General features: G+C 41.8%; 1 long non-coding RNA gene across 2 annotated transcripts in view; it reads left to right on the top strand.

Annotated features, from left to right (window-relative positions):
• LOC133076919 (uncharacterized) overlaps positions 1-24,296 on the top strand; it is a 94,198-nt gene that overhangs the window by 6,148 nt on the left and 63,754 nt on the right. For both annotated transcript variants that reach the window (XR_009697643.1, XR_009697642.1), the window contains exon 3: positions 18,450-18,550. This is a non-coding gene — a long non-coding RNA (uncharacterized LOC133076919). The remainder of the gene's footprint in view (positions 1-18,449; positions 18,551-24,296) is intronic.

Below are 24,296 nucleotides of genomic sequence, written 5' to 3'. Positions count from 1 at the left end.
TCAAATCAGTTTCATTTAACCTGTCTACAATAAAATTTTACTATAAATAGATTAGTCTATAAAGAAGTTTATTGTGGTTTTGGTTTTGTGCACTTCTAAAAGTATTTTTGAAAAAAAAGACCTGAAAAAGAATCATTTTACAGTTGCAAAAGGAAGAGAAAACATATTTTTCAGGTTTTAAAAATTACATTTCAAAGCAATTTTTTGAGGATCAAATACAATGACAACGTATCTCCTAAAAAGGATTTTTAAAAAGGAATTGCTGTTTGCTTTCATCTCAAGTCCTTAAGGATTCATGTGGTTCAACAGAGTTAACAATTTATCTCCACTTTTTCATTAACTTATTTGAATAATTTTATGGGAATCAATATTCTCCTACCTGCACATATTTCCTACCTGCACTGTTATGTCCAAATATTATAGCAGTTGATCATGCGTTTTATGTCTCAGGTTTAAAAAAATCTATATTACAACATGGATGGACCTAGAGATTGTCATACTGAGTGAAGTAAGTCAGAGAAAGACAAATATCATGTGATATTGCTTATATGTGGAATCTAAAAAAATGGTACAAATGAACCTATTTACAAAACAAATTGAGTCACAGATGTAGAAAACAAACTATGGTTACCAAGGGGGAAGGGGGTGGGTGGATAAATTGGGAGATTGGGATTGACATATACACACTACTATATATAAAAGAGAACTGATAACCTACTGTATAGCACAGGGAATTCTGTTCAGTGCTCTGTAATGACCTATATGGGAATGGAGTCTAGAAGAGAGTGGATATGTGTATATGTATGGCTGATTCACATTGCTGTACAGGAGAAACTAACACAACATTGCAAATCACCTATACTCCAATAAAAAATTAATTTTAAAAATCTACATTAAATGGAGGTAGTGGAAACACTGCCTTAAGTTTAAAAGGTTTAATGTACAAACAAGTAGAGTTTGACTATCATGTTATTCCTTAAATGTAGTGTTTTCTTGTACTGTAATATTTATTAGAAAAACTGCAGGATTATGTCACTTTGGGGTCTTATCTTGAAGTTTTCATTACTAGACTTAATGGAGAAGATTTTTTATTGTTAGTAAATGGATAATTTTTTTCACACTGCATTTGATACAAATTATAATACAAAAGTGTCTGTTAGAAAGAGCAGATTATTCATCATTGATATACTCTACTTTTTGTTAATTTTTCCTTTAGAAAAATCAAACAGACAAAGACCTCTTTAGAACTAGATCCCGCTTTCTCTCTTTGAATCAACTGAGTGCCTTTCTGGAAGGTTCTCGTTTCACTTCACTCCAAAAAACACTAAATCCAAATGCCAAAAGTGAGATTGTCTCATCTGAACCCTGAGATAAGCTATTTTGCTTATTTATAAAAGAATAGACTGAGATTCTTGAATTACTAATTGAAACACAAAAACTGAATTATTTACATTTTCTTTCTTGGAAACAGAGATGAGGAAGTAAGTGTAAAGATCTCCCTTGACTTACTGTAGGGTTACATCCAGATAAACCCATCATAAGTTGAAAATATCTGTTAAGTTGAAAACGCATTTAATACACCTACTGAATATAGCTTAGCCTATATACCTTAAACGTGCTCAGAACACTTACATTAGCCTACAGTTGGGCAGAATCCTAACACCAAGCTTATTTTATAATGGTGTTGAATATATCATGTAATTTCTCGAATACTCTACTGAAAGTGAAAAACAGAATGGTCGTCTAAGTGCAGAATGGTTGTGAGTGTACCATTGTTTACCCCCATGATCGCGTGGCTCCCTGGTGACTGCGGTTCACTGTGCTGCCAAGCATCACGAGAGGGAGTATTGTACAGCATATCACTAGCCTGGGAAAGAGCAAAATTCAACATTCAAAGTACATGTTCTACTGAATGTGTACCCCTTTTGTAAAATCGAAAAATCGTTAAGTCAAACCATGGTAAGTCAGGGACTCTCTGTACAGTATGTTTGACTATAAGCGACCCAGGATACAGGAAATGGAAGGTGGACTCAGTATACAGGCCTTCCACCATTAACATGAATTCACTTAAGAAAAATTTGAAATCAGGAGACAACTACTCAGTGTGATTAATATAATGTAGCTGTATAAGAAAGAATTGAGACCTGCTGTTCATATGTCAGGTACTATGTCAGGTGCTAAGGATATATATATATAGAGAGAGAGAAACTAAGGAATCTTAAGCTCAGGGTCCCTCAGTTGCATGACCCCTTCCAAGGCAAATGTGTGCACGTGGTCAATTTTCTTTTTTGGTAAAATTTGCAAAAGTAAGATATTTAAACTTTAATTTGTGAATTCTGTTCTTTCTCTCCACTGACACTTTCCCCTTGTGTTGGGAGGTGCTGGAGTGTCTACAGGGTTTTTTTGTTTTGTTTTAGGTAATGGTTAAGGAAGGGTTGAGAGTTAGGGAGACATTTAGCTCCCTAGGGTATATTTATTCAGTCTCTCATGTGTGTAGTTGAATCATTCCAAGTTGTCCAGCATAGAAAAGGATTCTAGGGGACTTCCCTGGTGGCACAGTGGTTAAGACTCCACGCTCCCAATGCAGGGGGCCTGGGTTCGATCTCTGGTCAGGGAACTAGATCCCACACGCATGCCGCAACTAAGCGTTCACATGCCACAACTAAGGAGCCCACATGCCTCAACTAAGGAGCCCGCCTGCCACAACTAAGACCCGGCGCAAACAAACAAAACAACAACAAAAACACATGGTATTCTTTTAAAAAAAAAAAAAAAGGCTTCCAGGAATACTGTAATCCCTAGTGTGCTGACTCATGATATGGTGTAGCGGTCATATCTCGATAGAAGCATGTCCTACTAGATTCGTTTTCTATTGCTGAGTAACAAAATACCACCAACTTACTGGCGAAAAACAATACCCATTTATTAGCTCGCAGTTCTGTAGGGCAGAAGTCTGGGCCTGGTGTAGATGGGTTCTCTTCTCAGGACCTCAGAAGGCTAAAATCAAGGTGTCCACTTAGCTGCATTCTCATCTGGAGCTTGGGGTCCTTTTGCAAGCCTGTGTGATGTGGCAGGATTCAGCCTCCTGCAGTTGTAGGACTGAGGTCCCTATTTCTTTTCTGGCTATTAACCAGGAGCTGCTATCAGCAACTAGAGGCTCCTGCATTCCTTGCCACATGGCTGACTCCATCTTCAAAGCCAACAACAGAGAATCTCCTTCATTTTTAATCCCTCCTGCTTTGAATCTCTTTGTTAGGAAGGGCCCCATCACTTTTAAAGACTCAACTGATTAGGTCTGGCCCATCCAGGACCATCTCCCTATCTTGAAGTCAATTGTTTTGGGACATTAACTGAATCTGCAGAATCATTTCACAGCAGCATCTAAGTTAGTATCTGGTTGAACAACTGGGAGAAAGTGTGTGTACACGAGGGAGTGGAGATCTTGGGGACCATCTTAGACTTCTGCCTATAAGCACTGGACATATATATATATAGCTTAGTAGAAGATATACCTATTATAAAGCTTTCCAACTCAGAATAGATATCTTCAAAGACTCAGAAGAAAAATTCAAACATAAATAAATGAAAATTTATTCTAACTTGACACAGCTCTAGTGAACCATTTTAACTGCAATGTTTCTATTAAAACTAATAAGAAATTACAGGCTCCTAATTTATTTATTAAAAACCTAGAGATTGTTATTTATTGAAAACAAAGAGTTCATAAAAAAATAATAGAAGATGCAATAAAAGCAATAAAGATGAATGATAAAATTAATAAAAATCATCCTGTCATAGAGAACTAAACTGTAACAAAAGTCTTTACAGGACACAGCAAAAGCCATAGTTTGTTACAGAAAAGAAATAAATTTTGAAAAGAAGTAACAAGTAGGTTCAGTGTCTGTCTTGGACTCTGGACAGAGGAGGGGGCCCTGCCCTGATCCCCGCACTTGAGAGCACCTTGCTCGTCATAAATGCTGAAGCACAGGGAGAGTTAGCTTGCTTTTTGACCTCATGGAAGAGGTTTCTGAAAGTTTGGCACCCAGAAGAAGACTGGGAATTATAAGAGGGGGACGGGCAAGGAGGCCTGGCCCCGAGGCCAGAGGAGACCGAGGCAGGAGACAGTGTGCGGGGTCAGGAGGGACTCGGCACCCCAGCCCTTGGAGACCAGCAACTGAAGAGCTGCTTCAAGCTGGTCACTCCACACCACCCCGGTGGGTGTCAGGGTCCCCAGACGCTTGCTTTTTCCTCTCTTCTGCTCTGCTGGTATAGTTTTGAGAGGTGAACTTCCAGAAGGGATGGGATTTTTTGCAAGGCAAGAGGGAGGGTATGTGCCCACCCTGATTTCCTGAGGCTCTTAACCATGTCCCTCCCCTCTGGCTTCCAGAGGGGTCCAGGCAGCAGCCAAGCTTCCAGGGTCAAGCCAGGCACAGCTAGCTGATGTAGTATATACGGAAGGACTGAGAAAGAGAACAAACAAGCATGATTCCTAGATATTTTGCCAAATGAACAGGGTAACGCATTAATTGCAGGAGGAGAAGAACAGGTAGGTGGGAAAGAGGGGAGAGAATCAAAGATTCTGTTTTGGACACGTTGAACTGAGATGCCAACAGTCATTCAAGTGGAGAGATCAAATGAGCAATTGGACATTTGGGTCTGGGGCTTGGGGGAGTGGTCTGAGCTGCAGATAGAAATACCATACAGCTGGTACGGTTGTTGGGACCAAATGTTTTTTCAAGTGTCTGATAGACACTTGTGGTTCTTCTATTGTGTATTATCTGTTTGCATGCTCTACCTATGTATCTATTAAGTCTCTGACAATCATTGTTAAAATTCACATATGTTTAATACAATTGAAAATGTGTAACGAACCACCCAAATCATTTAATCTTCACAACAAATCTGATAGTTTTAAAATTAATTTATGTATTTTTATTTTTTGCATTTTACCCTGAGGGTTTTTTTTTTTTAATTGACTTACAGTGTTGTGTTAGTTTCAGGTGTACAGCAAAGTGATTCAGTTCTTTCCCCTTATAGTTTATTACAAAATATGAGTATAGTTCCCTGTGCTATACAGTAGGTCTTTGTTGGTTTTCAGTTTTTTATATGGTAGTGTGTATATGTTAATCCCACTGATAGTTTTTTAATTTAAAATATTTAAAGAAAAAGAATAATAATCAGAAATGGAAAAAAATGTGAGGAAGTGGAAATTCTTTTGTAAAACTTGAAAGGGCAAATTGAATCAATTTTTAAAAAGGTAGTGAAAGGATTATCATAATCCTTTAATATATGCAAACACTTGAACCTAAATTTCCAAATTCTGATAATATAGCTAAAAGAAATAAAAATAAATATACAGAGAAAAAGTCTTTATTTGATAGAAAAAGAGACTGAAGCTTAAAGAGTTTAAATAATTTCTCATGTCATGACAGCTAGTAAGTGACAGTGCTGGAAGCTGGAAATATGGGTCTAATGAGAGTTTTGACCTCCACATACAAATTTAGAGGTCATCAGCATGTAACATGTAAGAAAAATGTATTTGTCCTCCACAAGGAAGTGATGAATGCTTTATGTTCATGAAGAAGGGTTAGATTGAGTCTCCCAAGGGAACTCACAGGTTGGTATATATAGTAAATGAAGCTTAGAAACCTGATTTCTCTACACATCAAAAGTGAATCCATCTTTCAGAAATGGACTCACGTTAACCTAGTTTATGAGTCTGATTTTTAAAAGTAGAATGTCAAATTGCAATAAGAAATCACTATCTCAGAGACAGGAATGTGTAAAATTCATTCCACTAGCTTTTTCTTATCCTTACAAAGAGTAAAGTGCATGGAAATATTTAATGACTTTAAGCGGAGGGAACACGAAACATCCAGCTCACGTTTGGGATGGTCTTTCCTGGGGGTAAAACCTATGACTCCTAGTGCATTTCGTCCCCTCATTCATTTCATCAGTTCGACCACACCCTGTCTTCTCACTCTGACCTGCAAGCCGTATCTGTTTGGCCTCCGAAAGCATTTGTAACCCTGGCCCAATAGCCTTAACCAACTACCAAATATTTTGATGAGTCAAAAACTCCCCTGAGCAATATTTCAATAGAGAATACCAATTTTTATCTCCAAAATTTTCCATCTTCCAGCCTCTAAGACTGACCAGTCCTCCTTCTGATGGACTTACCCAATTCAATCAAATTACCATCAAGTTCTGGCCCTGGGATTCAACCTGGATCTTTAGGTCGCTTCTGGTGAACTTCATTTTGCAGTATATTAAGCCCCCTGTCTCATTAATTACCTACCATGTGACCTAATGAAGACATTGATTCCATCTGAAATTCAGTTTCTTAATCTGTAGAATGGGGAAAATAATATCAAAATCATAGCATGACTGTGCAACGCGGAGGGTGTGTGAAGCTCTCAGTGTGTTATCTGTCATTTTCACTGCCTGCTTGTCATCATTACATGTTGAATGTTAGCCTTAACTCTCAGGGCACAAACTTACTTCCAAGTTCTTAGGAGAACCCTTGCTGTAAAATCCAATGACTATAATCTCAGTCACACGTGGTTCTGATGCTAAGAAAAAATGGGACAGTGGGCCCTGTAACATGAGCTTCAAAATTAAACTGAGAAGCAGTAATCTGAGAGATTTTTAAAAAATTCGGCAGGAAACGTGGTGTTTTGTTTCAGCAATAGATCCCTTTAGCATTCGTGTAAAGCTCATGGATGCCTGCTCAGAATAATGGTATCAAAGGTACAAAAACAAAAAAACAAAGGATTACAGAAAAAATTATATTAGAATTGTTATTAAAATATTTCCAAAACAAATTTGTGTTAGAGTAATATATGCGCTTCTTTATTAATATATTAAAAACCAAGATCTAACAAGAGGTCTAATAATGGCCATAATTTAGCAGTTGGGATGAGTGTAAATGATATGACAATATGTTTGTGTCAATTGTATTGTAAGATGACAACATCCGTATTTCTATTAGTGACAAATCGGTAGATACTGCTAATACACCATGGTGCTGACAACAATCATAATTGAATAAAATGTTAAATTTCAGTTAGAGTTAATACAAATAAAGATGCAAATTTCCCCCTATCCATATCTATGTAATCCACAGCCCCCAGATTAAGAACCTATGCATCAGAGGGTGGTAAACACAGACTCCAAAAGAAGAGAGAATTTTTGAAGGACAAACTGATTGACACATTTAATAAAAAGATTAGAAATTATAAAGATGAAAATACTTACTGGGTTTATCATTTAGGAGTTCATCAGTGGACATCGCCATTGAAGTTTCATTGGAGAAGTTGAGGGCATAAATCAGATAATAGTAGTTTAAGGATTAGTTGGGGAAGGGGAGTGCAAACACGAGGAAGTGGAGAAGTCGATGAAGATGGCACTTTTTTTTTTTTTTTTTTGGCCAAGCCACATGGCTTGCGGGATCTTAGTTCCCCGACCAGGGATCAAACCCATGCCCCCTGGGTTTGAGGAAGCGCAGGGTCTTAACCACTGGTCTGCCAGGGAAGTCCTGAAGATGGCACTTTTAAGGAGCTTGGCTGTGACGGGGCCGTGCCAGAGATAAGAAGTGCATTAGTAGGAGGGAGGACTTGGTTGACAAGAGAAGGTCTGGGCATAGTATGTATTTTGGGTAAAGAACCATAGAAAGGGAGAGTCAAGACAGAGGGAAAATGCGTGATGGAGAGAGGGGTACGCACTTCTGAGGAGGTAGGAAGAGTCTGGACCAAGAGAGGAAGTGAAGGAATTCACCTTGGACTGAGAAAGGAACATCTCTTCTACTGAGAGGAGGGAGCTACACCAAAGGCAGATGCAGAAAAAATCTGAAGTAAAGAACAGAAAGTTGGGAAAGTTTTGAAATAGAAATCTCTGCCTTTGTCCTGCCCTTCGCTGCCACTAGCCCAAAGGGGCATGTTCTTTATGTAGAGACAGCAGGACCTAAAAGCCTAAGAAAGATATATCAGGTAGATTACTTGCCATGGTAAACAACAGGAAGTCCAACATTTGGGATTTGTTATTTAACTTCATTGACTTAAGGAATAAAGGTGATTTATTGCCTCGTTCAACAAAAAAACTCCAAAGATGAGTGAAGAGTTTTACATGAAAAGTTTTACATGAAAGTTTTACATGAAAAATTCCAGGGTAAAGAATCTGTTTCTTCCAGATATACTCTCTCCAGAGAGCTCCCTAGCAAACCTCCCCTTACACATCATTTACCCAAGCTGCATTTTTTTTTTTTTATAAATTTATTTATTTTTATTTATTTATTTTTGGCTGTGTTGGGTCTTCGTTGATGCGCATGGGCTTTCTCTAGATGCGGCCAGTGGGGGCGACTCTCTGTTGCGGTGCGCGGGCTTCTCCTTGCCGTGGCTTCTCTTGTTGTGGAGCATGGGCTCTAGGCGTGTGGGCTTCAGGAGTTGTGGCATGCGGGCTCAGTAGTTGTGGTTCTCGGGCTCTAGAGCGCAGGCTCACTAGTTGTGGTGCGCGGGCTTATTTGTTCTGGGGCATGTGGGATCTTCCCGGACCAGGGCTCGAACCCGTGTCCCCTGCATTGGCAGGCAGATGCTTAACCACTGCGCCACCAGGGAACTCCCCCAAGGTGCATTCTTATTCCTGGACCACCCCCTGTGGCAGAGAAATTCCACCCCATGGTTGGCTTACCAACCACTGTGTAAGTTCCTGAACTGTCATTGGCAGGAAACACTGTGCTCCCTGTGGACCAGCTGTTCAAGCAGAACCTTGGCATTCAGGTGTGTGTTGGGCATTTTGGGTCATTAGAATGATTGCAAGAGGAAGTTAGGGATGCAAAACATCCCAAGATGCATGGGACAGTTCAGAGCAAAGAGCTGGCCAGCCCCAAATGCCCATTGTGCCTGCTGCTAAAAAATGCTGCTATAGACAGAGAAGCCCACCCTTGAATTTCACTGGCTTCATGAGGAGGTGTGGTATAATAAGAAATATATTTGGTATGTCCCCATTCCTAGCACAGAGCTCCTAAAACCCTTGGAATTTCCTGAGTGATCAGAAAGTCTTTTGTTATTCATAAGGAGCCCATGTTTTGATCACACAGGAGTTTATGCTAATGAGACTCAAGGCTGTGTCCCTACATAGCCTCAGGATGGGGCTGGTCACCAGAAAGACTGAGTGATTAGAAGGTGAGACTTTCAGGCCCACCCACCAACCTCTAGGAGAGGGAAGGGGTACTGCAGATTAAGCTCTATAAAAACTCTTGAACAATGAGACATTTGAAGAGCTTCTAGGCTGGTGAACACATGGAGGTGCTGGGAGAGTGGTGTACCCAGAGAGTGCATCTCTTTCATCTAGCTGTTCTGAGTAGTATCCTTTTATAAAAACCAGGTAAATGTTAAGTAAATGTTTCCCTGAGCTTTGTGAGTCATTCTAGCAAATTATCAGACCCAAGGACCCCTCGGGTTTCTGGGAAGTCCAATTTATAGCTGGTCAGTCAGCAGGTGGCCCCTGGACTTGAGACTGGATCTCAAGCAGGGGAATCTGGTGAGACTGAGCCCTTAACCTGTGGGATGTGATGCTCTCTCCAAGTAGGCAGGGTCAGAATTGAGATAAATTTGTATGACACCCAGTTGATGTCCACTGACCTTTGGAGAACTGCTTGGAGGTGATGGAAAACACCCCAGGAAGATATGGATACCTGAACAAAAGTGTGGAAGGAAGGGGAAATGGATTTAGGGGAGGCCATCAACAACAGCTGCTACAGATATCATAGATCTCAGAAGGAGAGAGCCTGGGGTTTAAATCCTGGGTCTGCCACTTTGGAGCTGTGTGATCTTGAGCAAGTTAATGAATGTTTAAAGGCCTTATTTTCTTCAATAAGTAAAAATAGAATAATAAAACATACCTTTGAGACTTCTGAGAGGATTAATGAGAGAATGTATGCAAGGAGTCTGTCAAATGTCCTGGCCCCTGGAAGGGATTCAATGAGAATTAGTTTCCTTTCTTCCTGCTCTTACATGCGTTAGTTTCCAGGGTAGCTATCTGATAGGATCTGAAGGGACCAGTACCTTGCTATTTCCAGCAAATGTTTTTGAGGTGCTAATATCTTCTAATGAGAACATGAGCTATCATTTAAACCATTAGATTAGGAACATTACAGATGGTCCCAGCACAATGTGTTCGTGTTGCAGATGGCTCGTAATAGCAAGTCAGTAGTAATAAGCAAGGAGAGACATATCAGTTTTAGCTCTGGGCTTTCAACTCCATTTTTTTTTTTTTAATTATTTATTTATTTATTAGGCTGAGCCGGGTCTTAGTTGCGGCATGTGTGATTTAGTTCCCTGACCAGGGATCAAACCCGGGCCCCCTGCGTTGGGAGCGCAGGGTCTTAACCACTGGACCACCAGGGAAGTCTCTCAACTCCTTCTTAAATACACTACTGCTGTATAAGATAAATAAAATATGTATGCACACATATGTTTGCCTTTCTATGTTTCATTTATTTTATTATTATTATTATTTGGCCACACCGCGTGGCTTGCGGGATCTTAGTTCCCCAACCAGGCATTGAACCCGGGCCATGGCAGTGAAAGCACTGAGTCCTAACCACTGGACCGCCAGGACATTCCCTCGATATGTTTCATAATTAGGTGAAGATGCATAAGAAAATGACCTTCATTCCGGTTTTGAATGCATCTTCTTCCCTTCAAACACAGGCCTTTGTACATTCTGCCCTCTCTGTCTGGAAGATGACTCTTATTTTTCTTTCAGAGTCCATGTAAATGATCAATTCCTCTGGAAACACCTTCCAATTTTCTAGACTAGGTAGGACATTTTGTTTTTGTTCTCATAGCCTTGTGTTTTTGTCATCTATTAATGTGTTACAAACCACTCCCAAATTCAGTGGTTTTAAATACCAACAGGGTATTTTTTTTTTTTTTTTTTTGGTAAGGTAACTAATTTCAATGGTTTATTTATTTATTTATTTATTTATTTATGGCTGTGTTGGGTCTTCGACTCTGTGCGAGGGCTTTCTCTAGTTGCGGCAAGCAGGGGCCATTCTTCATCGCGGTGCGCGGGCCTCTCACTATCGTGGCCTCTCTTGTTGTGGAGCCCAGGCTCCAGACGCGCAGGCTCAGTAGTTGTGGCTCACGGGCCTAGTTGCTCCGCGGCACGTGGGATCTTCCCAGACCAGGGCTCGAACCCGTGTCCCCTGCATTAGCAGGCAGATTCTCCACCACTGCGCCACCAGGGAAGCCCCCGCCAACAGGGTATTAATTCCCATGATTATTTTTGTTGATCAGGTGGTTCTCATGCTTCACGTGACCTTGACTGAGGTTCTGAGATAGCTGGAAGGTCCTGAGCCCGGCATATCATGCTGGACACCAGCTGGGAGTTCAGCTGGAGTTGTTGATTAAGGCCCTTGGTGATCCTCCATGTAGACCGTGCACTTATTCATAGAATGGCAACTGGATTCTAAGAAAGTGCATTCCAAGAGATCTAGTCCCACTGGGCAAGCGCTCATCAAACCTCTGCTGGCACCATGTATATAATGTCCCAAGAATCTAAATTAATTATGTAGCCAAACCATTGTCAACATGGAAGGGGACTGCACAAGGGCAAACTGCCAGGAGGCCTGGTTCACTGGGGGCCAAAGTCTACCACATCCAGTGAACCTTTCCTTCATAAGACTCATCATTGTTTTCAATTATATATTTATATGTGTTATTACTTTTCTCTCTCAATAGACTCAAAGATCCATGAAAACAGGATCTTTTTGTTTCTTTGCTAATTATTGTGGAACAGAACCTTAAACGCAATTTAAAAGTTTTGAAGAAGCCCAGGTGACTGAGAAACGAATACCAGGCGCCATCACGCAGGTCTTGCAAAAGAGATTGGTTCCCAAATGGCCTGCCCACTGTTAGTTGATCACCTACCATCACACTATTTCGAGGAGAATTGTAGGTATTCTGTTCTCCCTCTCATCTCAAGCCAAGGGAGAGGGATTTCAAAAATTATTTGGAGAACTTAACATGTGATCCTTGAATTTTGGTGCACCATCCCTGCTAACATCCCTTTGTTTGCAGGCACCAAGGTTATTTGTGGGCATCAGACCCTGCAAGGGAATTGTCTCAGGAATGTCCTGCCAGGCAGTCCCTCTGAATGAAGTAATCTGAACATGTCCTGGATGGACACCCAATGATGTCTTCTACCAAACAACATGAGCTGCATTTATTGAGTGCTTCTTATATTCAGGGATGTCACATACATTTTTTCTAATTTGTATGATAACACGGCAAGGTATGTAGGTTTCATTCACATTTTACAGATGAGAAAACTAAGTGAGGTTGAATTACTTGTCCGATATCCCATAGCTAATAAATAGCAGAGCTGTGTTTCGAACCTGGGTCTGAATGTTTTCAAAATTCGTGTCTTTACATAGCACCCCACTGTCATAGTTCAGGCAGACATGGAGAAGATACGTCTTCAGAGGCACACACGGAGACCAAGTTTGTGGTCTATTTGATAGGAATATCAAATATTCCTTCCTTATAAAAGGAAGGGGGGTAGAAGCAGCATTGGGCAGATGGAGAAGTTGCAGTGCAGGCTTCAGTGACCCTGCAGGAGCTCTGGAACACATTGTGTCCGTTTGTGTGGCACCCTTCAGGTGGAAGACTGGACCTTCTACCTTCTGCCTTACTCAGGCAAGAGGTGCACATTGCCCCTGTGCTAATTTTGTGTCAACTTGACTGGGACATGGGGTGCTCAGATACTTGGCTAAACATTATTTCTGGATGTGTCTGCGGGGGTGTTTCTGGGTGACATTAGTGTTTGAACTGGTAGCGTCAGTGAAGCAGATTGCCTTCCCGATGTGGGTGGTCATCATCCCATCAGCTGAGCGGCTGAATGGAAGAAAAGTGCGGGGGAAGGGAGAATTCGCTTTCCCTGCCTGACTGTTGAGCTGCGATGTTGGTCTTGTGCACTTGGACTGGGACTTACATCATCAGCTCCTCCGGTTCCCAGGCCTTGTGATTTGGACTGGAATCGACACCACTGTTTTTCCTGGGCCTCTGCCTTGCAGATTGCAGGTCATGGGGTTTCTCAGTCTCCAGAACCATGTGAGCCAGCATCTTGTAATAAGTCAATCTCTCTCTCTCTTTGTATTATCTCTGTCTCTATCTATCTCTATCTCCTAGTGGTTCTGTTTCTCTGGAGAACTCTGACTAATATACCCAGGAAGCACCTGTCCTCAGGCAGGGTGCTCTCTGCAGCTGAAACCAGTCCCAAAGTGGCTGGGGGTTACGTGCTAACTGCACAGCCGACAGCTAGGCAGCACATCCTTCCTGCTCTTCACAGCACAGCCCCATGTCTACCACACCTCTCAGCTATTAATTTTAATTTTGCTTTTGGTATTTTTATTTTTTTGACTTAAAAAATATATTATTATTCATGTTTTAATAATGTTATCTTGAGATTCATTTAAAAGCTAATCAGATTTGAGCATGGACGCCGATATTTAAAATCTGACTGCCAGTTAAAATGGTAAATTTTATGTTATGTATATTTTATAACAATAAAAAAAATCTATGACTCCTACACATTACCTATATGAGAGTCTAAATTCCTTATCATGGTCCATGAAACCTAACAGAGTCAGATCTTAAACTATATTTATAAGCTTCTGCTACTGATCAGTCCTGCTCCATTTTTAGCCTCCCATCCCTGACTCCCCCTGCTTCTGGACAATGCTTCAGCGATACTCAACTTTTCACTGATCCCCAAATATTCCATCTTCTTTAGCTACTGATTTTTTCCACATCCTAGATTGTCTGCATCATGCTTCCTTGACTTCTCTGCCTGATGAAATCCTATTGATCCTCTTCAAGACAAAATGTAAATATTATTTGACTCTCCAGGCAATTTTGTTTGCTATATCCTTGTGGTTTCCTATTATGTAGCTTCTAAGGATTCTTGGTTTACATATACATGCATGTGTATGATTGCGTTACACGTACATGTTTCATCATTGCACTGTATCAGGATGGTTTGGGCTGCAAGTAACAGAAAAATAGGTCTTGCCTCTCTATTGGCTATACCCCTTTAACCTATAATTCTGTTTTTGTTTGTTTCTTAAAATCTTTTATTTAATTTGTTACAATATTGCTTCTGTTCTGTGCTTTGGTTTTTTGGCCACGAGGCATGTGGGATCTTAGTTCCCCAAACAGGGATCAAATCCGCACCCACTGCATTGGAAGGCAAAGTCTTAACCACTGGACTGCCAGGGAAGTCCCTATAATTCTGTTTAATGTAAACATTGCAAATTCAGTGGAGATGTTTCAGTTCTTAATTTACTTGACTTCAGTTCTAGTTATCTATTGCTATGTGTGGTACAATAAAGAATTTGTTTGATTTTTATCCCAGGTTGCTCGCATAGAGCTTCACAAATCCTTGGAATTTCCTGTGTGATAGGAATGTCTTTGTTATGCTAATGAATGAGTCATTCATGGGCCCCGTAGATAGCTTCAGGATGGGGTCTCATTACCAGAAAGAGTAACCACAGGATTAGAAGGTTGAGCCATTCAGCACCTCTAAGGAGGGGAGCTGGAGATTGAGTTTAATCATGTGGTCAAAGATTTAATCAATCATACCCATGTTATGAAACCCCAATAAAACCTCTGGACACTGAGACTTGGAGGATCTTACTGGCTAGTGAATACATTGATGTGCCAGGAGGGTGATATGCCCTCATTCCATGGGGAGAGGGCTGGGAAACTCTACACTGGGGACCCTCCTAGATCTTGCCCTATGTGCATCCATTATAATAAAACTGTAATCCTAAGTATGGCACTTTCCTGAGTTCTGTGAGTCATTCTAGTGAATCATTAACTCCGAGGGGGCTGTGGGAACCTCTGAGTTTGTTGTCAGTTGATCAGTAGTAAGCGTGGCCTAGGGACCACCCCCACCCGACCCCCCTTAGATATGCAGCTGGTGTCTGAAGTGAGAGTTGTCTTGTGGAGGACTTGGCCCTTAACCTGTGGAGTCTGTGCTAACTCTGGGTGGATAGTGTCAGAACTGAATTGCAGTACACCGGTTGGTGTCAGTGGGAGTTGACATGAAATACCCTGTAACTAACCATCCAAATATTAGCTGTTTAAAATAATTTTTAAAAATCATGATTTCTCACAATTCTGTAGGTTGACTGGGCTCAATCGATTGGTCCTCCCTCACCTGAGGTCTCCCATGCAGGTGCAGTGAGATGGCAGCTGAGGCCCGGGCAGATGGTGCCTGGGCTGGGATGGCTGAGCATCTCTCTTATCATTAGCTCGGGCTTTCTCACAGTGTGGTGATCTCGAAGTAGTCAGACTTTTTACATGGTGGCTGGAACCTCCCAAGGGACAAGGATTGGAAGCTGCCAGTCTCTTAAAGTCCAGGCCTGAAAATGGGCACAGCATCATTTTCGCTGTATTCTACGGGACAAAACAGTCACCAAACCCACCTAAACCTAAGGGGAGGGGACATAGAACCCCACTTCTTGATGGGAAGAGTACCAAATAATCGGCCATCTTTAACCTGCCTCATCCTCTCTTTGACATTTGCCACTGTTTTCCACGAACGATATGACATCATGTTCCCTGATTTTTCCTTTATCACTGACTCTTCTTCTCTAGTCTCCTTACGTGGTATCTTGCCCCCACTATTTGAACGTCCTCTTCCTTTTTCTCTCTCACTGCTCATTTACCTTTGACTATCATCTCTGCTCTTATGACTCCAATCACCACCTTTAGGCTGGTGATGCCTCAGATCTCTAAAGACGTCTACTCTAACCCTCTGACTCACATAGCCAAGAAGCCTTTACAAGTCCTGGGAGAGGTATCTGAATAAGGTTTGTGCTCACCCACCCATGGGCAGAGCCACGAGTTTTGTCCAAAAGGTGGCCAGGTCTTCCTTGTATAGCTTTCCTGAGAGTCTCCTGCTTGTCCAACTGTACCACATTTGTGGCAACCTTCATGAATGGCCTCCACAAATGACAACCTAGGATGACACAGCTCATGGAACCCAAAAGTGTCCAAAGGATGTGGCAAGGCTGACTGGCTGAATGAATGAGAATGATTTACATGAATATGTAAAATCTTTCACTGTAGGACCTACATATAGTGCTTTCCAGATCCTTCGGCTATAAGAAGTGTAGACAGAGTTTGTATGTTTCCACGAACTGCACTTCATCATAATTGCACTTCCACAGGTAAGAAAAGAACACCTGAGCAGCCAATGCACGACCCACAGCACTCATTTCTATAAAAACAGTGTTTAGCCATATCCTTTCTCACAGACCATGTGGACATGGCATTCGACAGTAAAAATAAGCGGGTAGTGGTTCCTGAAAACAAACTTAAAAACAGATAGATTTGAAAGAACAGCTTGCTTAACAAAAAAAGAAATAGACTATGAACATTGTTTAAATAAATCCCAATTTTGTTATATGTATGTAACAGTTTGTGTTAATTTTGTTGTATTTATACTTGAGTTCCGTGTTGGCAGACTATCTCTGTGTCATCCCACTTATTAACTCTGAGGAGCAACGACTTATGTTCTGGAACGGGGCCTCAGTTGGTTTCTTTCCTATAGCTGGCCCAAATCTGGGGCTGGTCCTCATAATCAGTCTGTTGTGTAAGCATTGTAGTTTAAGAATGTACCACGATTTGACACCCTCAGTCTGATGCCATCTTCAGTGAAATCCAACAGACATTTGTAAGGCACTGTGTTCCATCCCGTGGAGGATACAAAGAGCCTGGGATGTCAAGATGAATGAGGGCGAGGGGAGTCACAGAAAACTGTGCGACAGTGCAGCAAGGCGACTGTGGCACAGAGACACAGGCTTGCTGCCCTGTGCAGGGAATTGACTGTCGCTTCTCATCTGAGGAGCGAGAGGGATGGGGAAAGGATTCCAGATGGAAGGAACGCAGTAGAGGCACAGAGCAGGAGTTCAGGCTGTGGCTGGGGTGAGGAAAGCCTTGGCTAGAGTACAGAGCATATGCAGGTGGGTACCAAGGAAACCGACCGAACAAAAACGGGGCGGCCGGGGGGGACATTGTGGAAAGCATCGTTCAGAGAGAGTTGAGTCATCAAGGCTTTTGAACATAACTAGGGCTCACTCCCAGCCCCCGTTCTGCGACTGCCTCCCATGGAGTATCACGTCAGCCCTTGATTGCATGGGCGTCTTGTTCTCACTCTTCCCTGATGGAAAAGACTCATTTAAAAATAAAAAGCAAAACAAATAAACCAAAAACCCTGTCCTTGAACTGAATCTCTTTCTAATAATTTTCTCCCTAAACGGCCAAGCCCATCAGAACAGTCGAGAAGCTCTGAGTCCCCCACTTCTGATGTATCTATATATCACTATCTCTATATATCTGTAGATACATTATCTATCTATCTTTCTATCTATCTATCTATCTATCTATCTATCTATCTATCTATCTATCTATCTATCTACACACTCACAAATACACACACACACACCCACAAACCCTACTGGTTCCATTTCCTCTGGACAACCTGAACGAATATACCAATGGATCTCAAACTCCAGTTGCATTCGAATCACTTGTCTTGCTCATAATACAGAAGATGCCATGAGTCCTTTTCTCATAGTTTGGCTTTAGAAAGTCTGGAATTGGGCCTGAGATTTTGCATTTTCCTCAGTTGCTTCTCAGGCACATGGTGAGAGATTTACACATGGAGAAACACTGGTCTGCATACTCTTTCTGATGATCTCCTCAATTCTCCTGGATCTAACTCTTGTCTGTAAGAAGATTATTCCCAAATCTATAGCTCTTGGCCAGAACTCTGCTGAGTTCCAGATCCTTGTAACTGTCTGTTAAACATTTCAACTACTTGTTCCTTAAGCAGCTAATCTCACCATTTCCCCTGTAACATCTTTTTTTAGTTCCCATTTCAGTGAATGATACCAACATGTACCCATTCCTTCAGAGGAGGAAGCTGGGAGTCCTGCTGAACCCCTGCCGCCCGCTTCTCCATGTCCTCAGTATCTTTCATATCTTCTCTACCTTTCCACACCGCTGCCATGGTGTGAACCTCCCACTATGTGGACCCTGGGCAGTAGTAATGAACTCCTCCCCGCCCCCCCCACCCCCCCCCACCCCGTCTCTTGTCCCCTGCTCTCCCAATCCAATCTCCACTGCTTTGCCAGGTCCATTTTCTAAAATCAAATCTGATCAAGGTTAAACCCTTTAATTGCTTCTACAGCCCACAGAGTAAAGCCTCCATTCCCAGGATGACATAAAAGCCCTCCTCCATATCTAGCCCTGCTCTACTTAGTGAATGCCTCCCTTCCCAGATAGGCCTGTGCTATGTCCAGCTGTTTGTAGCTACGTAGACACATGGGGCTGTTTTTGGCGTATTCATGATACTGTTAAACTGATCTGTCTTCCTAGAATGTGTCCTCTGCCATCTTCATGCAAAATATCCTTCTGCTTGCTCATCCTTCAAGACTCAAGAATCATCTTTGCTGCCAAGTCTCTTCTGATATTCCTAGGTAAAATCACATTTTCCCAGTCTTACTTTGATCATAGCCTCTGGAATACTTTATTGCATTTTTTTATTTACATGTGTAGCAGTAAATAAATGGCAAATCATTCCTATTAGATTGGGAATTAATTGTTCACTTCTATATCCTAAGTACTAAGCACAGAGTGTGACACAGAGTATAAATGTATGTTTGTTCCTATTGAATAAATAAATGAATTAATTATAGTGGAAAGAACATTGTTCTAAATAAGGTCTGAGGATCTAATATATAACATCGTGACTGTGGTTGGTAACACCATATTGTATAATTGAAATTTGCTAAGAGGGTAGACTTTAAATGTTCTCACCCCCCCCCCCGAAAAAAAAGAAAAACTATATAAATATGTATATGGATGTGTTAATTAACTAGGTGGGAGGAATCCTTCACAATGTATACATATATCAAATCATCACAATGTACACTTTATCTTACAATTTTATTTGTCAACTATATCTCAGTAAAAGTGGAGAAAAAAAAAGAAAGAACATTGTTCTAGAAGTTCAATTACATGAGTCTACTCCTGGCTCAACCACTAATTAACTTACCTCGGACAAGTCATTAACCCTTGTGCAGTACAGATAGCTTTGGGATTCGCTGGAAAGGAAGTGGTAAAAACAGCAAACGATGACAGAACTGGCATGCAGATCCTACTGTGACTATCATGAGCCCCTCTAAAAATTATTATCAATGCTCAGTTTATGTACCAATAATCCATGTTGTGCTGATGTCGTAAGGTTTGGAATCCTAAAAGAATTGGGGCAAAGAGTAACTCATGGTGCAGAAATAATACAGATCTCCTTCCTGCCAATCCAGAGGGCATGAAAGAAGAGACTCCAGGGTAAACAGAAGTCAGGGGGGTGTCCAGCCAGCGGGGGAGCGGAGGGGCCTCTGTACCACACAACGTGCATCTGGTGTGGGACTGGGAAGGGGCTTCCCCTTGCCTCACGCGCAGGGCACACGACCACAAGGCTGCCCCATCACTGATAATGAATCAGACACCCTGGCTGGCAGTTGGCTTTTCTGATTCTATCCTAGGTTTAGGGTAGATCTGTTGTTTGAGAAGAACCCTGTGCTCAAGCTTCCTTTCACTCAACCACGGGGGGAAAGCAAATGAAAAGAAGTAGGATTCTCAACTAATCTTTGTTTTGATTCCTTTTCCTTGATGGCACAATCTCCCTGAAAGATTAAAAAACGCTTTCTTCTTGAAGCTTGGGTAGCAATGTCCCCCTTTCTTCGGAAGGGGGGAGGGAGAAGGTCTTACGTTTTAGGCTTAGATGTTACCATAACAACAACAACAAAACAACAAAACAGCAGTAGCAGCTACTGTTTGGAGGACAGATACTGTTTTCCAGGCTCCATGCTAACCATTTGGCACACGCTGCCTCATTTACTACCCGTGGTAACCCTATGTGATGAGGACACTTTTTATCTCCCTTTACAGATGAGTAAATAGGCTCAGACAGATTAAGGAACCTACCTTAAGCCACACAGCTGGTTAAGAGGCAGGGCCAAGAAACAGCCCAGGTCTGTCTGACTCCAAATTCCTCCTAACTGAGGAGTCTTCTCCTGAACTATCCCAATTCTATAGCGTACACTCAAAAATTGATATTGATGATTCTATATTCCCTGAATTCAAATCTTTGAATTGATCGAGCAGTTATATGCACAGACATGTACATGACTTATAAGGAAACTATGACAGGGGGCTTCCCTGGTGGCGTAGTGGTTAGGAATCTGCCTGCCAATGCAGGGGACACGGGTTTGAGCCCTGGTCCGGGAAGATCCCACATGCCGCGGAGCAACTAAGCCCGTGCGCCACAACTGCTGAGCCTGTGAGCCACAACTACTGAAGCCCACGTGCCTAGAGCCTGTGCTCCGCAACAAAGAGTAGCCCCAGCTCGCCGCAACTAGAGAAAGCCCGCACGCAGTAACGAAGACACAACACAGCCAAAAAATTAATTAATTAATTAAAAAAAGACAATAATGCATTATTAAAAAAAAGATAACTATGACAACTTGAAAATGTAGGTCCTTGGATTTTTCTGATTAAAAAAACCAAAAAGCCAAAACCCAACCAACCAACCAAGAACCCCCCAAAACCAATCAACTAACAAAACCCTCTTATGTTAGAAACTTTGTCCTAAAACAGAATGGCATTCTAAATACTGGTGAAGCCACAGGTTCATGGATTTGTGAGTCATCTGGTGAATCATTTTTCACCTCTAAAGGGCACTCCATTTCCAAACACTTTATCAGTGAGAGATTAATGCATGAGCTCTGAAGTCTTAAGAATTATTCACTGTACGTCTTACTTGCTCATCAGCTGAATATTTTCCCCACCTATGGTTCTGATCCATCACTGCTTCAAGTATGTTACGTTTCCAGTGATAATGTTGTTCATTCCCTACTCATACAAGTTCATTTCTTCTGAGCCCTATCTCCCACCGAGTGCCTCTTTTAAAAATTGTTCTTGTGAGTAATAATCTTTCACTGCCAACTGCTGTGATTCATGGGTGAGGACAAGCCTGGAAGGTGAAGAAAAGACATTCTTATTTTTACCTTAGTGTGGCTATTCCAACACTGCCTTCTGGGTCACCCCTCCCACCTACACCCCCGTGCTCTGAAGATACCTGATTGTTTGCTGTTGAAATCATGAGATCTGTGAGTTACAGGGAAAGATTAAGCGCATTCCCTGTCTAAACACTGCATCAATCCAGATCCAGATGATTCAGCCAGAAGGACCGGCTACACCTGTCAGCCCCAAGGGCCGGGCTGTTACTCCCCAGGCTGGGGAAGCATCAGTACCTCGAGGTCGCAGACCCTCTTGGCTTATCTTTATCCCTTTGAAATTCAGTAGCCAGGTTCCACCCTGCTGCCATCCACAACTGATCCGGAATTCCCACAGGACACAACCGTAAAAGTTGCCCCCAGGCTCGCAGTTGTGGCACTTGGGGCCAAGAGGAGACAACTTCCCTCAAGTCAACTTTGTAATTCTAACCAGTCATTCTTACTGAGTAGGTGCTAACATTTATAAAATCATTATTAAGGTGGGGATCCCCTCTGCATTTAGGGGGCGTGGGACAAAGCTTTGCCGTCCCACCAGTGCTTCTGCGCCCCTGTGGTGGTCTCTGGACACTGCCTCAGTCCCCCTGCAGGAAGAAGGGATTTATTTGTGTCCATGCTGTCTTCAGGAATCACCTCAAGTGAGGAGAGCTGCCTTGCCCATCATGGTAGACGTCTAGTGACCGAAGGAGAGCAGGGTGTGAAGACAGGTTCCCCTACCCCTCTTGGGCTCTGCTCTGAAGGGTGACTAGAGCTCCAAGCTCTGGAACCTCACACCTCTCCCCTCAAAACTGCTCTACCTTCTGTCTTTCTTACCTTGATGAATAAATCACGCCACCACCCATCCAGCCCAGATGCCAGAGCCCTGGCAGTCACCTACGCGTCCCCTCTCTTTACTGCCCCATCCAGTCACCACGTCCTTTTTAGTGACTGTGTTGTGGACATTTGTCATTTGAAAAAAAAATTATTTAATTTTTTTTTTTTTTTTTGCTGTGCTGCGTGGCTTGTGGGATCTTAGTTCCCCAACCAAGGATTGAACCCGGGCCACCACAGTGAAAGCACCGAGTCCTAACCACTGGACCGCCAGGGAATTCCCTTAAAATTTTTTTATATGAAGAAACTTTGATTCTGTTTTTAAAATTGAGTTTTCATTGATGTATAATATATATATTTAATTTTTTAAATTTTGTTTTTATATATTAAAAGTTGGCCTATACCACAAAGTTACACTTTGCTAGGGCTTCTTCCAGAGTCTTAGGAGATATCCCATACAAATGAAGTGACCAGAAACATATATTTTATTAACTGCATAGTAAACCCCACTCTGAGTACAATTTACTGGGCATTTGTTACCTGATAGACATTGAATTAGACACTTTATTATCTCATATCTGTTATGTCATATTTCATATTATCATCCTATTTATTTATTTTATTGAAGTATAGTTGATTTACAAAGTTGTGTTAGTTTCAAGTGTACAGCAAAGTGATTCAGTTATACATACATAATTATATATTCTTTTTCAGATTCTTTTCCTTTATAGGCTATTATAAAATATTGGGTATAGTTCCCTGTGCTCTAGTATAGAGTAGGTCCTTGTTGGTTATCTATTTTATATATAATAGTGTGTATCTGTTAATCCCAAACTCCTAATTTATCCCTCCTCCCCCCTTTCCCCTTTGGTAACCATAGGTTTGTTTTTTATGTCTGTGGATCTATTTCTGTTTGGTGTTTAAGTTCATTTGTATCATTTTTTTTTTTAGATTCCACATATAAGCGATATCATATGATATTTGTCTTTGTCTGGCTTACTTCACTTAGTATGATGATCTCTAGGTCCATCCATGTTGCTGCGTATGTCGTGTTTGATGTACAATACTATGTAAATTTCAGGTGTACAACATAGAGATTCACAGTTTTTAAAAGTTATGCTCCATTTAAACTTATTATAAAATAGTGGCTACATTCCCAGTACTTTACAATATATGCTTGCAGCTTATTTATTTTATACGTAGTAGTTTGTACCTCTTAGTCCCTTATCCCTACATTTGTCACTTTCTTGATGGTTCAGGCTCTGACTTCCGTTTCCATTTGGGGGAATTCTGCATCGTGTGAGATTCGGTGAAGCCAGGACTCTGCCCTCCGCTTTGGAAGCCAGGCTCTCTCTCTTTCCATCCCTGGTAGCTCTGGTGCAGGCGCATGACAGGCAGTTGGCTAATTGGATGCTTTCTTTGGCATTTTAAATTTGGTTTCCCATTCCACTCTTGGCCCTTCAATTTCTTTTCTGTAGACGAATCATTTAGAAATATAAGTCAGACCATGTCACTCCTTGCTCAGAATCTTCTAATGCCTTTCCATCATATGTGATACCAAATTCAAAGTCTTTATTGCGACCCCCAAGGTCCTCCATGATCAACTAGTGGCTGATTCTCTGTGTGCACGTCCTATTGCTCTTCCCCTGGCCCATCTGCTCCAGCATCCTTACTGTTCCTACAACTTGCCGAGTACACGTTTTGTATCTGCTGTCCCTCGGGCTGAAAGGCCCTTCTCCCTGATTTTTACATGGTTCACTCTCTATCTTTTTTAAAATATTTATTTATTTATTTATTTTCGCTGTGCCGGGTCTCAGTTGTGGCACGTGGGATCTTTTAGTTGCAGCATGCGAACTCAGTTGCGGCACGCATGCGGGATCTAGTTCCCTGACCAGGGATCGAACCCAGGCCCCCTGCATTGGGAGCGTGGAGTCTTACCCACTGGACCACCAGGGAAGTCCCCATGGTTCACTCTCTTAATGCAGGTTTTATTCAAATGTTTACAGAGAAGCTTTCTATGACGCCTCCTATGTAAAATAGTCACCCCCTTCCCAAGTCCATCTCTGACCTCTTACCCTACTTTATTTTTCTTCAAAGCACCTCCCACCATCTGATGTTATATTGTTTACTTATTTGTTTACTGGTCTATTTTGTACCTTTCCCACCAGAATGCAAACTCCCTGATGGCCAGGATGCAGCATATCTGTATCTAGCCTGGTGTATGGTAGGTAAGAAAATAGTCATTGAATGAAAACGTGGTAGGGTCAATGGCTTGGGAGTCTCAGTGGGCTCACAGAATTGCTGCAATGGAATTTCAAGAGGCTTTCTCAACAAGGAA

The sequence above is a fragment of the Eubalaena glacialis genome, chromosome 17 (genome assembly GCF_028564815.1).
Source record: "Eubalaena glacialis isolate mEubGla1 chromosome 17, mEubGla1.1.hap2.+ XY, whole genome shotgun sequence".
NCBI lineage: Eukaryota > Metazoa > Chordata > Mammalia > Artiodactyla > Balaenidae > Eubalaena > Eubalaena glacialis.
The sequence above is the reverse complement of the archived record's forward strand: the minus strand, read 5'-3'. Positions and strand labels throughout refer to the sequence as shown.